This window comes from Wyeomyia smithii, chromosome 2 (genome assembly GCF_029784165.1).
Source record: "Wyeomyia smithii strain HCP4-BCI-WySm-NY-G18 chromosome 2, ASM2978416v1, whole genome shotgun sequence".
Lineage (NCBI taxonomy): Eukaryota > Metazoa > Arthropoda > Insecta > Diptera > Culicidae > Wyeomyia > Wyeomyia smithii.
Genome location: NC_073695.1, coordinates 160,104,178 through 160,121,190, shown reverse-complemented (window position 1 = coordinate 160,121,190; position 17,013 = coordinate 160,104,178). Strand labels below are relative to the sequence as shown.

Sequence of the window (17,013 nt, the reverse complement as noted above, 5' to 3'; positions counted from 1 at the left end):
ATGCACAAAACGAGGGCACACGAAGAAGACATGCTCAGCAGTTTCTTCCGCATCCGCGCACTCGGGACACATGGGGGACACCGCATGCCCGAATCTGTGTAGATACTGCCTGAAGCAACCATGACCTGACAGAATCTGTGTCAAGTGGAAGTTAACTTCTCCATGGCGCCTCCCGACCCATCCGGATACGTCCGGAATAAGTCGATGCGTCCATCTACCCTTTGCGGAATTGGACCATTCCTGCTGCCATCTGATCATCGAGAATGACCTTCTGGTACCTCGTATACCCCTTGTGTCACGTTGATCGAAGCATTCTACGTCCTCCTTAATGGCTATGCTGATAGGCATCATGCCGGACAGGACGCAGATTGCGTCGTATGACACTGTACGGTACGCGCTCACAACCCTCAGGCACATGAGCCTGTAGGTACTTTCCAGTTTTCGACGATGACTGTTGGTACCTAACTCTTTGGACCACGCTGGCCCACCATACCTAAGTATGGACGAAACCACGCTGGCAAGAAGTTTACGCTTGCTGCCATATACCGCTGAGCTATTCGACATCATTCGAGATAGTCCTGCAGCGGCCGTTGAAGCCCTCTTACAGGCATAGTCGACGTGACTCTTAAATGTGAGCTTATCGTCAACCATAACCCCCAAGAGCTTCAAGGAACGCCTTGAGGTAATGGTGCAGTCACCGACTCTGACCACCGCCTGTTGCTCTAATTTGCGGTTGTTCACAACCGTAACCTCCGTTTTATGGTGCGCTAACTCCAGTTTCCTAGAGTGCATCCAGTCTTTGACCTTGCGTATGCAGTGCGCGGCCGTCAACTCGACCTCTTCGATCGACTCGCCGTAGACCTCTAGCGTGATGTCGTCTGCGAAACCGACGATCACAACCCCTACAGGGAACTTTAGTTTCAACACCCCGTCATACATGACATTCCACAACACCGGGCCCAGGATGGAACCTTGCGGTACCCCTGCGGTGATTGGGACGCACTTCTGACCCTCCTCCGTGTTGTAAACTAGTACCCGATTCTGGAAATAATTTTCCAAAATCTTGTACAACGACACCGGTACGTGGATGCTCCTAAGCGCGAGCGCTATGGAGTCCCAACTGGCGCTATTGAATGCATTCTTCACGTCAAGCGTGACGATTGCGCAATAGCGAATGCCCCAACTCTTACGCTGGAGTGCTACCTCTGCCGTCTTGGTGACAGAGAGAATAGCATCCAGCGTGGATCTACCTTTCCGGAAGCCGAACTGGTTACTTGCCAGACCGTTTACACCCTCTGTGTACTTCACCAGTCTGTTGAGGATAATCCTCTCAAGCACCTTGCCCGTAGTGTCCAGCAGACAGATAGGTCTGTATGCCGATGGGTCCCCTGGCGGTTTCCCAGCCTTCGGCAACAGCACCAATCTCTGTCGCTTCCACCTGTCCGGAAAGAGGCAGTCATCCAGGCACTTCTGCATGACTGCTCGAAATAGATCGGGGGCCACTTTCATGGCCGTCCTGATGGCCAAGTTCGGGATTCCATCCGGTCCCGGTGCCTTGCTCACCTTTAGGGAGTTGGCGATCACGATGAGTTCCTCATTCGTAACCCTTACCTCCTCCACAACCTCTGCACGGCTGCCGTCTCTCACGGATTGGATGCCCGGCAGGTTGGCCGACCATCCCTGGTCTGTGTCTGAGATACTGGAACGTCGGACGTGAGACTCAGCAACCGGAGGCCAAGGATTTGGCTCGTGTCGTGGAAAGAGTCCCTCGATGATACGCTCCAGCATCGCTGGTGATCGCTCTGCAGGCGCCAACACGCCTTTGGTCTTCGCCATTACGACTCTGTAGGCGTTGCCCCACGGATTCGTATTGGCACTCGCGCATAGCCTATCGAAGCAGGCCCTTTTGCTCGCCTTTATCGCACTTTTAAGCGCCGATCTTGCAGATCCGAATACTACACGGCGCTCTACTCTCTGTGCATCGGTACGTGCACGTTGCAACATCCGTCTTGCATGGAGGCACGCGCTACGGATGTCCGCTATCGCGTCGGTCCACCAGTATACCGGTGACTTACCATTCCTAGGTTGGCGGGTCCTAGGCATGGTGGCGTCGCACGCCCGCGATAATGTGGCAACTAATTGGTCAGCACTCGGGCGGAGCCAACTGCCCCCCTCGCGCTCTCTTCTTATTGCTTCTGCAAATACCTCGGCATCGAAATGCGATGTCTTCCACCCGCGGACGGTCGGAGTATTGGCTCTACCCGTCGCCTGCCGCCTCACGTTCTGGACTACGCTATAGCAGACCGACTGGTGGTCACTATAGGTGTAGCCATCGTCTACCCTCCAGTTCACGATCAGTCCTGGGCTGGAGAACGTCACGTCGATGATCGACTCCGCACCATTTCTGCTGAATGTACACTTGGTTCCAACGTTGGCCAGATCTAGGTTGAGCTTTGCCAAAGCTTCCAACAAGATCTGACCCCTCCGGTTCGTGCGGCGGCTTCCCCACTCAACAGCCCAAGCGTTTAAGTCGCCCGCCACTACTAAGTCCCGTCAGCTCCATAGATAACAAATCGACCATCTGGGTGAACCTTTCGATAGACCAACGCGGCGGAGCATAACAACTGCAGTAGAACACTCCGTCCACCTTGGCAACCGCGTATCCTTCATTTGAGGTTGACACAACCTCCTGAACCGGGAACTTGCTGGTCGTGCATATGGCCGCCGTACTGGACTTATCTGCAACCCAATTACCGTTTCCGGGAGGAATGCAGTAGGGGTCCGATACGATTGCGATGTCCGACCGCGACTCAGACGCTGCTTGGTATAGCAGCTGCTGTGCCGCATAGCAATGGTTCGCCTTACCGGCTGGGCACCGTGGGCCTTCCATAAAGTGCTTGGCGTCCCGTTTTCCAGCACATACCAAGCACTTGGGAGGCTCCCCGCAGTCTTTAGCTTTATGGCCAGCACCACCACAACGCCTACATAACTGGCTCCTATCGGGCCCCTTGCAGGTCCAGGACTTGTGTCCTCCCTCGAAACACCTGAAGCAAACGTCCGGCTGCTGGAGTATGCTCAGGGGACATACTGACCAGCCAACCTTAAGTTTGGCTGTCTTCAGGGCCAGAGTTGCATCGGCCGATGCAAGCCGGAAAGTGGCCACCTGGGTCCCCGCTGGACCCTTTCGGAGGCGAATTACCTCAGTGGCTACTTCCACTCCGCACTTCTCCTTGAGGGCCTGTGCAATATCGCACCTCTCGGTGATTTCATCCAGGTTTTTGAGCTGGAGAGTCACCTCTGAGGTGAGTGCCCGAATTTGCACATCTTTCCCGAGGACCTGCTCGGCTACCGTCTTGTAGGCAGCGCCCTTGTTTTTAGCATCCTTACGGAGCTCAAGGATCATCTCGCCGGTGCGAGAACGACGGATGGTCCGCACATCCGCTCCCAGATCCTTGAGCTGGGTTTCGCCTCTCATTTTCTTCAAGACTTCGGAGTACTTGGACCCCTCCGTCTTGAGTATGAGGGCGTCGCCCCTGCTTCGCGCCTTCTTTCCCATTTTTGGACGATTTGTCGCCTTCTCGTCGTTGCGCTTGCTGTCTTTTTGGCGCTTCCTTCCTCCCACGGTAACCCAAGGGTTTCCCGTAGCTGCCACTTCGGCAGACTTTTTGGCGGACTTGGAGGCCGTTGGTGTGCTATCTCGCGGGCTTAGCACAACCAACCGTTTCTTGCTGTTCTCGGGGGCTTCCCCCGGAGACTGCCTTGCTCTTTTTGCGGCTGACCCGGAGGCGCAAACCGCTGCAAACATGCAGGTGTCCGTTTGGACCGACTTCGTCGCCCTTCCGGTCACCTCCGTTGCATTCTTCTCTGCAGCCACCGCTCTTGCCTTGAGCTCGGCGTGCTCCTTCTTCGCAGCATCGACGGAGGACCGAAGCATGTAGAGAACCTGCTTCAGGTACTTCGTCGTGTTGGTGCGACTTTTCGCAAACTCGATTATGGCATCGAGCTGCTCCGACAGCGCTACTACCTTCGGTAGCGTGTCTCGCTGTCTTCCGACCGCCTTTATCAACAGTGGACCAGCCACTGCGATGTCTTGCGTCGATCCGGTAGGCGTACTGCCTTTGCCGTCTTCGCAGGCGTCCTTTACTGCATCCATCTCCGCCTTTCTCGGCGGAGACCTCTGGATGCCTCCTCGTGCAAACGGGTTTTTCAACCCATCTGCGCCCAATTGTTGATCTTCATTATTACTGTTCATTTTTGTTAAGTGGGTCCCCCTTCCAGCCGCTATCCTTATCCATACTGGAGTGGTCGCCTATCTGGTCCCATGGTAGTCTATGCCGAAGCAGTGAGGCCATGGCTAGGGGCGGCTGCCATAGCGCCTTATGAGCAACTATGACACCCCCGACCGGCGCAAGTCAGGAAAGGACATCTGATCCCACTCCTGCCTGGTTCCCACCGGGCAATGAATTTGGAACGTACTGGAAGGCCTGCCAGGTTTTACGGGACGGAGACCCCTGCACCGGTTGTTGTCTCGCCGTTTCAAGCCGTTGTCACACGACCTTACTAAGGGAGCTCGGCGCAGGTGCCAGCCCAGAATCGTGGTACGAAAACGAAATCCGACTCTTATCATATGGCGTTGCGACCAGTTACCGTAATTGGGAACTTACTGGCATCAATCCCAATGGGCGAATTAGTGCATTTGGGTGGTGGGAGCGGCACTATTCGCTCCGTCAGAGCTGCTTCCGGATAATGTGGCTTTTGTGAGAATTCGGCGGCCCAATGCCTGAGTCTCACCACAACCTAGGCTAGCTCTCGCTGATGGTCCGGGACTGCGTTCTTGCAGTTAGCACTTCCGTGGCCTACGGTTATCGCCAAATACCGACCCGTGGTGGCATACAGCTCTGCCATATATATATATATATATATATATATATATATATATATATATATATATATATATATATATATATATATATATATATATATATATATATATATATATATATATATATATATATATATATATATATATATATATATATATATATATATATATATATATATATATATATATATATATATATATATATATATATATATATATATATATATATATATATATATATATATATATATATATATATATATATATATATATATATATCTGAAGATGGTCGAAACAAAGGACAAGTAGACCGAAACGTCAACAAATTTGTTTAAATAGTAAGGAAAACCAACCGAAACTCAATCAAAACTCGACAAAAATAAAAGATATATATATATATATATATATATATATATATATATATATATATATATATATATATATATATATATATATATATATATATATATATATATATCTTTTATTTTTGTCGAGTTTTGATTGAGTTTCGGTAGGTTTTCCTTACTAATTAAACAAATTTGTTGACGTTTCGGTCTACTTGTCCTTTGTTTCGACCATCTTCAGACTTATATTTTTGCCTTTCTCCTAGAAAGGTATAGCAATCACTGGAAAAACCAAAGGTATAAAAGTGGTCCCAATGGCCGAATGTCATATACCACTCGACCCCTTTCGACGAACTGAGCATTTTCTGCATGTATGTATGTATGTGTGTATGTGTGTGTGTATGTGTAACTTTTTTTTCTCACTCACTTTTCTCAGAGATGGCTGGACCGATTTTCATAAAATTAATTGCAAATGAAAGGTATGGTTCAATATTCACATATGGTTCAAAAGTTATGTAAAGAAAAGTTATCCTGAGGTTGTTTAAACTCACTCATTTTTCTCAGAGACGGCTGAACCGATTTTCACAAAATTAGTGTCAAATGAAAAGTCTAGATGCCCCATAGGTTGCTATTGAATTTCATTGTATTCAGATTGTAACTTTCTCCGTTGTTCATAAAAATGTGAAATCACATAATGAAAGTAAACATATTGACTTTCTCCTAACGATCACTGGCTAATTAAAAGGTAGAAAAGTGATCCGAATGGTCGAATGTCATATACTACTCGACTCAGCTCGACGAAACGAGCATTTTCTGCATGTGTGCATGTATAGGTGTATATGTTTGTATGTGGGTGTGTACGTGTGTGGATGTTTTCCAGAAACCGGAGGCTGCAAAATCGGGTTTCAAAGTTGATTTCTGGCCTTTGGGTGTACCGCTTCCGCAATACTCATAATGGATGAGTCGGCATCTTCGCCATCGAAATACCCGGATTAGGCAAAATTTAGCCATTTTAGGATGTACTCCGGTAACTAGAAGTAGTCATCTGGATTTTTGCGTGATGTATTTGAAACATATTTATTTCATTATATGTTCATATGTATGTTTTAATGTATGCTCATATGTGTGTGAATGTTAGGTTTTTAATTTTAATTTAATAATGGTATAGTATTTAATAACGGTATAGTTGTACTGAAACCAGCAGAAATTTTCAAGGAGTATTTTTTCTCTAAAATCGTGTAAATCTATCCTAACATATAATAAGTTTGAATGAGAAAGGCTGGGTCTGACCGCAAGGTGGATTAATTTAGGTTTTATTAATAAATACACATAAAAACGAAAATACAATAAATATAATTTGTGTCACAAAATAAATATGTTCTTTCATTTTAAACATTCTGCACTTACAAACAAATTTTCTATTGTGATCCCTTCGCTGGGTTTTCCTATTCTAGTTTTAAGTTTGAGCATTAGGTTGGATCGTCCCCTGTTGTTGTGGTGGGTTGTAAATCTCCCTTAGTTTGTAGAGCATATTGTTGTAAGCGCTTGAGAAACGTTCTTACCATTGGCCATTAAAATTGATGCTTACAAAATACGACCTTGCCCGTGGCTGGCACAGCTGATCGCAATAACACTGCAAAATTCATAAACAGAGACAGCGTACCCGACAATTAGTACAACTGACTAACTTTTGTATGCAACGTGTGAGCGCGCAATTCGTAGTTACCGCTCTCACGCTCTTTATTGGACATTAATGAAATGCGACTTTGCCCCTTTATATTTTCTAACGATGACGTAGCCACCCGTGTGCTAAAACTCTCTCTTAGAAGAATTAAGGTGAGTTCCATGTGCGCAACTCTGCGAGTATCTGTTTGCGTTCTTAAATTCGATTTGCTAGCGCCCGTTTGCTTCCCGCTCTGCCACTTTAATTATTTTGTTGGGAAAATGAACGAAAATCGTTTGCGTGCACTTGTCGTGCCGAGAGTTTTATTGCTAACCGTTTGAGAAATAAAATCACCCGCGCAGCAGCGGCGCGAATTGATTGTTTATACAAATTGGCCTCTCGACCCAAGTAGATGTGATAACCTGTAAATCGTTATAATTACGAACCACTGAAGAATTGTTACGATTGTAGTTCGCCTAATGTAGTCTCCAAGGTCATTTATATCTCCTAATGTGTATCTCTCCGTCGTTCTCTTCTATCGTCAATAGCTCCTAAATGGCTTTATATTTGGTAGTTTTTTTGTTCTATCAGTTTTTATAAAAAATCAATAGATGTTAATTCACAAATTTTACTGCGTCGAACGATACAAAAAAAAACTCTTCCGTTTAAATTTCAGCTACAATATTTAAACATAAATTTTTCTTACTATGTGCTTCTCACCCGAATATCCTTGGTATAGGGCCGGCCATTGTCGTGGACATCTCTACTTCAATTTCCACTACGTAACTTCGGCACCTTCTTAATACGATAATTCACAGTTGTCTGGCTATTCCAATATGTCTGGCTGTTCCAATATGTAGAGGCCGTAGAGGTGTTAATAAGTCACTTACTGCATGTGTTTCTTTTTTTTCCCAGCCGTTATCATTAACTGGCTAATTGCGAGATTTGGTTCCGTTTTTTTTTTTTGGTCTTCTTCACTTAAGACATAAAAAAACACAATAGGGCACTTTTAGTTTTTTCCGTTCTTTTAACACTTATTGAAAGATGGAGTTAGAATTAATTACTTGCAAAAACACTGTAATTGTTCACCGTTTTATCAAACCGACAGAACCGTAAACCGTATGCGCATTCAACAAACTGTTCAAAACACAGAAAATGCTCACTTGATACTTATTAAAGTCAGTTCCCGGCGTGGGACGACCGCTTGTCACCAAATGCGTTAACCACGAATGTCCTTGCAGGCAGGGATGCCACATGTACAGATTAATCTGTATTTTACAGATTTTTGACCGAAGAAACGGTACAGAATCTGTATATACAGATACACAGATTTTCGTCGAAAAGTACAGATTTACAGATTTTTCGAAATTGACATTAAATTTTAAGAACAGTCCAAATTTTATTTCATCAAATATTGAGTAAATTGAACATATTTTCAACTCCTCACACGTTTTAAGCTAAAAATTTGGTTTATGTACCATAAAAACTCAAAAAATACAAAGTTCTTTGTGTTCAAACAACACAGATTTTTTTTACAGATATTTTTGTTCCAGATACAGATGTTCAGATTTTTTCAAGGGAAAACATAGATTTAAATGTGGCAACCCTGCTTGCAGGGTTCTTTTCCTGAACCGCCTGTCACCAAATGTGTGTACTCCTATCCTCACGATTTTCTAGTTCAGTTCTGGATGATGAAAATACAAAACGCGCAATGCGCGGCACTTCAGCGACGAAATAGTGGCGCTTTCACTTAATTTACTGCTACCCTCACGATTTTCTAATTGAATTTTAAGTCCACTCGGTCTTTATATCCACTCAGTCAGAACCGGCGTTTGTTTTTCTTTCGCTGTCACCACATGTGTCGGTATACCTATATCCTGGATATAACCTACCAGGACTTTCTCCGGAAAACCCTGTACGCGCAATTGGCGCGGAATTAATACACACAGATTAACGTGGACTAACTGACTTTATTTTCGTACATCACTACTTAAATATACCCTACCGGTAACTCAGAGAGAGAGACTTTCTCCACTCTATCTAATCTCTTAACCTAATTTAGTACTGCTAAAGTACAGGCGGCGTTTTGTTTACAACACAAAACTTGTTTATTTTGGTCGAGTTTGTTTGCCTGTGGCACAGCAGAAGGCTGCGCGAAGTTCTTTGTCACCTATGGCATAATCTGTTGATACATAGAGTGTTGACAGAGACGTTCGCGGTCCCGTGTCAAGGGAACCAAATGTTTCGCCTGACTAAAGCATAGCAGAAGGCTATGCCCTCCTGGGAACAAAATTAAACTTTAATTATAAGGCTCGTGACGGAGCATTGGGTTCTTCGCAGGGTGTGACGTCACACTGGTGTCTGAGGTCAATTTTTAGCTCCTTGCATCATTCTGGATCCGGTGATACTCATATTGGGTGGTATTTGGTCACTTCAGGCCATTTTTCAGAAACCGAAAGTCGCCATTTTGGATTTTAAAATGGCATTTGGAGACAATTTTTGGCCCCTGAGCGTCGTTCTGGTTAAAGAAACATTCATATTGGGTGGTATTTTGTCATTTTTGGCTGTTTTCCAGACACCGGAAGTCGCCATCTTACAATTCAAAATGTTGTCTGAGGTCGATTTGTGGCTTCAGTGAATTCAGGTAACAATCCCTGAAATACCCATATTGGGTGGTATTTGGTCATTTGCCGCTGTTTTTCAGAAACCACAAATCGCCATCTTAGATTTCTAAATGGCATTAGGAGACAGTTTTTGGCCTCTAAGCGTCAATCTGGTTAAAGAAACGCTCAAACTGGGTGGTATTTGGTTATTTTCGGCTGTTTTCCAGACACCGGAAGTCGCCATCTTACAATTCAAAATGGTGTATGTGATCGACTTGTGGCTTCAGAGCACCATTGCGATTCCGGAAATACCCATATTAGAAACCGGAAGTTTCCATCCTCAATTTATAAATGGCGTATGGAGTCGAGTTTTGACACCTGTGCATCGACCCGATCATTGTAGGCTGTTTTCAGGAAAACCTGGTTGAAATATTTGCTTAGCTAGTTCACAATAGAAAATTTATGTATGATTTGTACAAAAGCCCTTCCATCCAGAAGTGGAAGGGATTTAAATTGCTGTCATATTATTGTTGTGCATTGCGCCTTCTGCGATCTCATTTCTTCGTTGTATGGAAATTCTATTTTCGTGAATTCCACCATTTTCCTTTAAATTTTCCTAGTTTTCTCGCCGTAACAATTTGCCTTGGATGAAGACGAACACATCAAAACAAAGCCAGCTCAAATCAGACGCTCCGTTGTAAAGTAATGGGCGGTCGCACATATATGTAACTTTATTTTATATATATATATATATATATATATATATATAGATATATATATATATATATATATATATATATATATATATATATATATATATATATATATATATATATATATATATATATATATATATATATATATATATATATATATATATATATATATATATATATATATATATATATATATATTGAGCGTTTCTTCAACCAGATTGACGCTTAGAGGCCAAAAACTGTCTCCTAATGCCATTTAGAAATCTAAGATGGCGATTTGTGGTTTCTGAAAAACAGCGGCAAATGACCAAATACCACCCAATATGGGTATTTCAGGGATTGTTACGATGCATTGAAGCCACAAATCGACCTCACACAACATTTTGAATTGTAAGATGGCGACTTCCGGTGTCTGGAAAACAGCCAAAAATGACAAAATACCACCCAATATGAGTGTTTCTTTAACCAGAACGACGCTCAGGGGCCAAAAATTGTCTCCAAATGCCATTTTAAAATCCAAAATGGCGACTTTCGGTTTCTGAAAAATAGCCTGAAGTGACCAAATACCACCCAATATGAGTATCACCGGATCCAGAATGATGCAAGTAGCTAAAAATTGACCTCAGACACCAGTTTGAATTGTAAAATGGCAGCTTCTGAGAAACAGCCGAAAATAAACGAATACTACTACATATGGATATGTCCGTAATCGAAATGATGTATAGAAGCCAAGCATTGACCCTGGACACCATTTTGAATTCGAAGATGATCACTTTCAGTTTCTGTAAAACAACGAAAATAACTGAATGCACCCAATATATTTCCGGAATAGAGGTGATGTACAAGAGACAAAAGTCGAGCCTGTTGTCACTCCGATAAAACCAATCATTTCAAACGATATAAACAAATCGCAAAGAATCAATGAATTTTAAATGTTTAAAATTATTAAATTAAACACTAAAATAGGCGGGACGAAGTTTAAGATATATATATATATATATATATATATATATATATATATATATATATATATATATATATATATATATATATATATATATATATATATATATACATATATATATATATATATATATATATATATATATATATATATATATATATATATATACTTATGTAAGTTCTTTCCTTCTAAGGTTTTTAAAAAACACTTGGATTCTTAACACATTTATTTTTACTAAGTATTTTAAACTACTTACGTCCTAAGACGAGAACAATCTCTACACACTTCAAACGTTTCACTGGAACTAAAGCTCCTGAAAAATTAATATAAGTTCCCTACTCATCGATGGATTGGATTACTGCTGCGTAAGGATTGTTGGCTCCGCTCTGCTGCCGTCGCTGCTGTCGTTGTCGTCGTTGCTGCTACCAGCTCGGTTCTGCTGCGTCAGGGGTATCAGGGGTACAACGTCCGTTGGTGGAGTTGTCGATGTCGCCGTGTTGCTATGCTGGAGTCGTTCTGGATGCCGGTCGTTCACTTGCTGCGTCAGGAATGTCGGGCGTCCAGTTGTTGCATCAGAAATGCCATGTGCAAGGATTTGCTGTGTCAGGAATGGTGCGTCCGGTGTTGGTGTACAGTAATGTCCATAACTTCCCCCGCCTTAGATTAAGACGTCTCGGGTCAACTTGTTATGATGTGCTGCTAGGTGTCTGGATATGGATGAAATCTATATTACCTCGTATTTTTCTACTTATGCAAATGTAAATAGTGATTATGATCAAGGATAATCTGATAAGGCTCCCAAGATTAATCGAATTGTATTGATGATTAGTAGTCTCCAAAAGGTTGATTCTGTGCCGGTCATTTGTTTGCAATAATTGCATTTCTTCCACCGGGTCCGTCTTTGTTGAGATTTTGTTGACTTCGACGAAATGAAGTGGGATAACTTCCAATTTAGTTTCGAACCTAAGTGTCTTGCTATCGTAGTGGGTACCTCCAATGTTAATGGAACAGTTGAAAAATGTAATGAAGAACGATCCTGTTAGGTTCTTTGGTCCGTAGCCACAACTGTTTTGGAGTGTTATTGGTTTTATGACGTTCGTTAATAGAATGTCATTGTTTTCTAAGACTCTTATTTCTGGTTCCTTGAAGCTATTGCTGATAAATGGACATCTGCCAGGGTTTCCCTGCAATAATTGATGATAGCATTGGTTTTTCGTAACGTTAACCAAGTTTTGACTGTTGCATAAAATGTTTTTCTCGATTTGAATGCATTTCTCGTTTGTTAGAAATGATTCCGACTCGCTGATTATAGCGTACGTTAGATTGACCTGTATGACTTTTTGGTCAATTGGGACGGTTCCAACTCGGAGTAGTTGATAATTTCCGATTTTAAATTTTGGGATTTTTACCGCGAGTATGATAGATGAACCATTATGGAAGGCTGAAGGTTCTAAATACTCGTAAGTCTGATCATAACTACTGATTTCAATGCCTTGTGAGGTTAGGAGTTCTGTTGCAAAATCCTATTCAGTGGGGTATAGTAATGCTTTTGATATTACGCCCAGCCTGGAAAGTTGAATGGACTCGAAGATGGTTTCTAGTTGATAGCGAACGTTGTCCATATTAAAAATGATGTTCTGAAGATGTAGCATGTGTTGCCAGTCTATTGCCCTATCTAAATTTAGTCTAGCCTGTCTAATGAATCTGTTAACTTCTATCGCTTGATTAAATGCTTGTTTTGTCAAATTATTTAGTCGTTTTTCAAAAAGATCGTTAATCTTCACTTATTCATTATTTTCTGTAATTAAAACATTATTTGAATTCTTCAACGTATCAATTTGATTGCTCAAAGTTATAAAATCTTGGCTATCTAGATTTCCTGTTATGGATTTCACTATCGATCCTAAAATTTCAATACTTCGTTTATGTCTTTGTCTTGGAGTCAAATTTTGAAATACTACTTTAGCTTGCCTAACCTTTTGTTTTAAGAGTTCGGTAATTTCCCTAACTTGTGGGTTTTGTTTTAATTCATTAATGGTTGTCTCGTATTGCTTTAGAATAGTATGGAATGCAAATAGCTTAAATTCATGGATAAGGGTATGGTAGCCCTTCTTAATGAATACTTTACCGATTCTCAAGCGAATAGTCCAGGGTGATTGTTTAGGTCTGTTATCTCTAGGTGTTGTGTAGGGTTGGGGTTGGAAGTACGGATGAAAGGAATTCCAATGGATATGATGATGATGATGATTATGGAAGGGTTGATCGTCTTGGTCATTTTGGTGTTGCTAAAATGAGATTATAAAATTGGTATTAGTAAAAAGTTAAGTTTTTCGTTTTCTTTTAAGTTTAGATTTGTGAATTTTCATATTATTTGTGTCTAAAACATTAGTCTCTTTGTTTTCCATGATCTTGTTTTCTTTGTATCGCTCTTCGTGTTTTAGATTGTTCCTTTTTCGCTCGTACACTGTCTCGTTTTCTTGGAAATGATCGGGGTCTTCTCTATTTTTGTTTGCTTTGGCCAAAAATCTCTGTTTGTCCTCTATTTGCTTGGCTGCATAGATCCTGTATAGAGCTTTTTTTTGTCTTATCCTTTCGTCAAGGTCTGTTGGGACTGAGTCTCCATCTTTTATACCAAAAAATAATTCCTTGGGTGTCAATTTCGTTTGTGAGTGGATCGAATCGTTATAGATTGATACTGCCAGGTTTATTTTCGCAGTTTCGGTCAGATTTTTCGTGGATTCCTTATTGGATAGTATGTTGTGAAGCTCTCTCAAGGTCCTGTGAACTATTTCTATAGTTCCATTTGAGGAAGACTGACCCACGCTGGTATAATGGTACTGTACGTTATTTTCCTCTAAGAACTCTTTAACGGCTGTTGAAGTAAATGAAGCTTCCTGGTCCATTACTAAAAGAGAAGGTTTTCCTAAATTAGAAAAGAAATGTGTTAATGCCTTTAATATGTGTATAACATTTCGTGATTTTAAAGGAATAGCCATTGACATTCTGGAGAATTTGTCACATACCGTAAGATAGTTTTTGTTGTTTATTATGAATATATCCATATGCACGATCTGCAATGGTTTTGAGGGAATTTCTGTAAGTTGGTATTTCTGTTTATACGGGTGTCTCTCATATTTCGATTTCTGACAGAGTTTACATATATTTATAAATCTAGTGATTTTTCCTTTCATACCAGGGAAAAAATAAGTTCGTGAGATATGGGACTTGGTTTCGTTTATTCCTCGGTGGTTTCCATTATGCTGATTCTGTATGATCTGGTCTTGTTCTAATTCGTCGGTTACGTCTTGTAACAATTTTTGAGTCCAGAATATTTTTGAAGTCTTCGCTCTTGAGAAATATTTTTTGTAAATTGTTTGTAAATTTCCTAAGATTCGTTCGTTGCAATAAAGTCCAGTAGTGTGTTTCGTAGATGTGTATTCTTTCAAAATATTTATCAGTACTGCAGGTCCGAGGTTCATCTTCCTGATTGTAATTCTGTGATAATTTCTAAAAATGGTTTCAGATTGTCTACTGTCTTCGTTACTTTCTTCGAGAATTAGTTGGTTCCTAAATTCGTTCAGAGGTCTTTCTGTTGATGGAATAAAGTCATTGTCGTCTGTGTCCGCTGAATGTTGAGTCATGTCATCGTCTGTCGCTGAATTGGCATTAAGTTCGATTTTTTCTGATTCTAAAGTTATTCGAGAGAGTGCATCTGCGTTTCCGTTTAGAGTACCTTTCTTATATTTGATATCAAATTCTAACTCTTCGAGGGCTAATTTCCAATGAAGTAGCCTTCTGTTCAAATCATTTTTCTGTCTTAACCACACCAAAGGTTTGTGGTCAGTTCGGATCTCGAAATGAGTGCCAAAAATGTAAGGCCTGAAATGTTTCGTTGCCCACACAATTGCGAGAAGTTCTTTCTCTGTAGCCGAATAATTACACTCCGTCATTTAACGTCCTAGATGCATAGGCAATGGGGTGTTCCTTGCCGTCTTCAAATTTTTGGGATAAAACAGCGCCTAAAGCGAAGTCGCTAGCATCTGTTTCCAAAATGAATTTTTTATTGAAATCTGGATATTTCAATATTGGATCTGTTGTCAAAAGATGTTTACAATCATTAAAACAACTGACAAACTCTTCATCATGGATAATTTTTGCATCTTTTTTCAAGCATTTTGTAAGAGGCTTGGCCAATTTCGCGAAGTCTCGAATAAATTTTCTATAATAACCAAGAATTCCTAAAAAACCCTTGATCTGTGTGGTGGTTTTCGGTATTGGCCAGTTTAGGATTTTTTCAATTTTGTTTGGGTTGGGTCTTATACCTTCTTGGGTAACTATATGCCCTAAAAATTCACATTCTGTTTTTAAAAACTCGCATTTATCGAGTTGGACTTTCAAATTCGATTTTATAAGTCTTTCCAACACCTTGTTAAGGTTTTCCAAGTGTTGCTGGAGAGAACTGCCAAAAATGATGATGTCGTCTAAGTAGACAAGGCAACATCTTCCAATTAAATCTCCGAGGATATGATTCATGGCACGTTGAAACGTTGCCGGTGCCTTCTTTAACCCAAAGGGCATTCTGATGAATTCAAAATGTCCCTTGTCTGTACTAAACGCGGTTTTTTGTCTGTCAATTTTTTCAACTTCAATCTGGTGGAAACCAGATTTTGAATCAATTGTAGTAAAATAGACACTTCTTCCTAATTTGTCTAAAATTTCATCGATGCTCGGATGGGAAATTTGTCGTCGACTGTCTTCTCATTCAGTTTTCTATAGTCGACCACGATTCTCCATTTTTTCTTGCCACTTGCATCGGACTTTTTTGGAACAATCCATATAGGAGAGGTCCAAGGAGAGATAGAATGCTGGATAATGCCGTCAGCTAGCATCTCATTAATTTGCCTTTCTACTTCTGCTTTGTGGATGTTGGGATATCTGTATGTTTTGGTGTGTATAGGAAGATCGTCTTTTGTTTTGATACTATGCTTAATAGCAGTAGTGCAAGAGAGTTTTTCATCTTCACGATAAATGATATTGGAATTCAGCCGGAGTATTTTAAGAAGTTTTTCCTTTTCTTCCATATTCAAATGCTGTGTTCGTATAAGGTTTTCCAGATTATCTAATTGATTTGAGCGTTCAGAACACACTGTAGAACTCGAATGATTTATCTCAATGAATTCAGAGACTGGCAATGTTTCGGCTGGAGTTTTCCAAAAAAATGTTACGGAGTCGCCTAAATTTGAGGCAAGTGCGCTAATGTAGCCATTTTTCGCGTGGTATAAGCCAGAGGGTACGATAGAATCTCTAATTTTGATGTCTTTTCGTAAAAATACGTTACCATTTTTTTGAGAGACTGGTATTTTAATAATTGTAGCTGTGTGTGCACCCAAGTTACTTCTGGTGGTCCCATTTGTCTGACTTGTAAATCAATGGTTTTCTGCGGGAGTATTAATTTGTGGTTTGTTACGTCAAGTAAAGCTTCTAGCTCTGAAAGCGTTTCGTACCCGAGAACACCATCAAAAAATTTATGAAATTTAAACAAATAGAATGCAACATTTTTTCCGAGACCAAAAATTTGTGTTATAAATTCAAATTCAGTTCTATGTTTACCTTTATTATTTTGAATGGTGAGTGGTTCACATGGTGTTCTTTTGGAAGTTGGAATAAGATCCGGGGAAATAAAGTTCTTATTTGACCCACTGTCTATTACAATTTCAGCTGTTTTCCCGTGGGATAAAGTAATTGTGACGAAGGAGAGACCGTTAACAGCGTTTATTTCAGAATTTTGTCTGTAATTGCCACCTGAAAATTTGACTCTTCTACTTCGCTGTCGGAATCATC

General features: G+C 41.2%; 1 protein-coding gene across 1 annotated transcript in view; it reads left to right on the top strand.

The window, feature by feature from the left end:
* LOC129726187 (pickpocket protein 11-like) overlaps nt 1-17,013 on the top strand; it is a 492,216-nt gene that overhangs the window by 458,796 nt on the left and 16,407 nt on the right. The window lies entirely within an intron of this gene.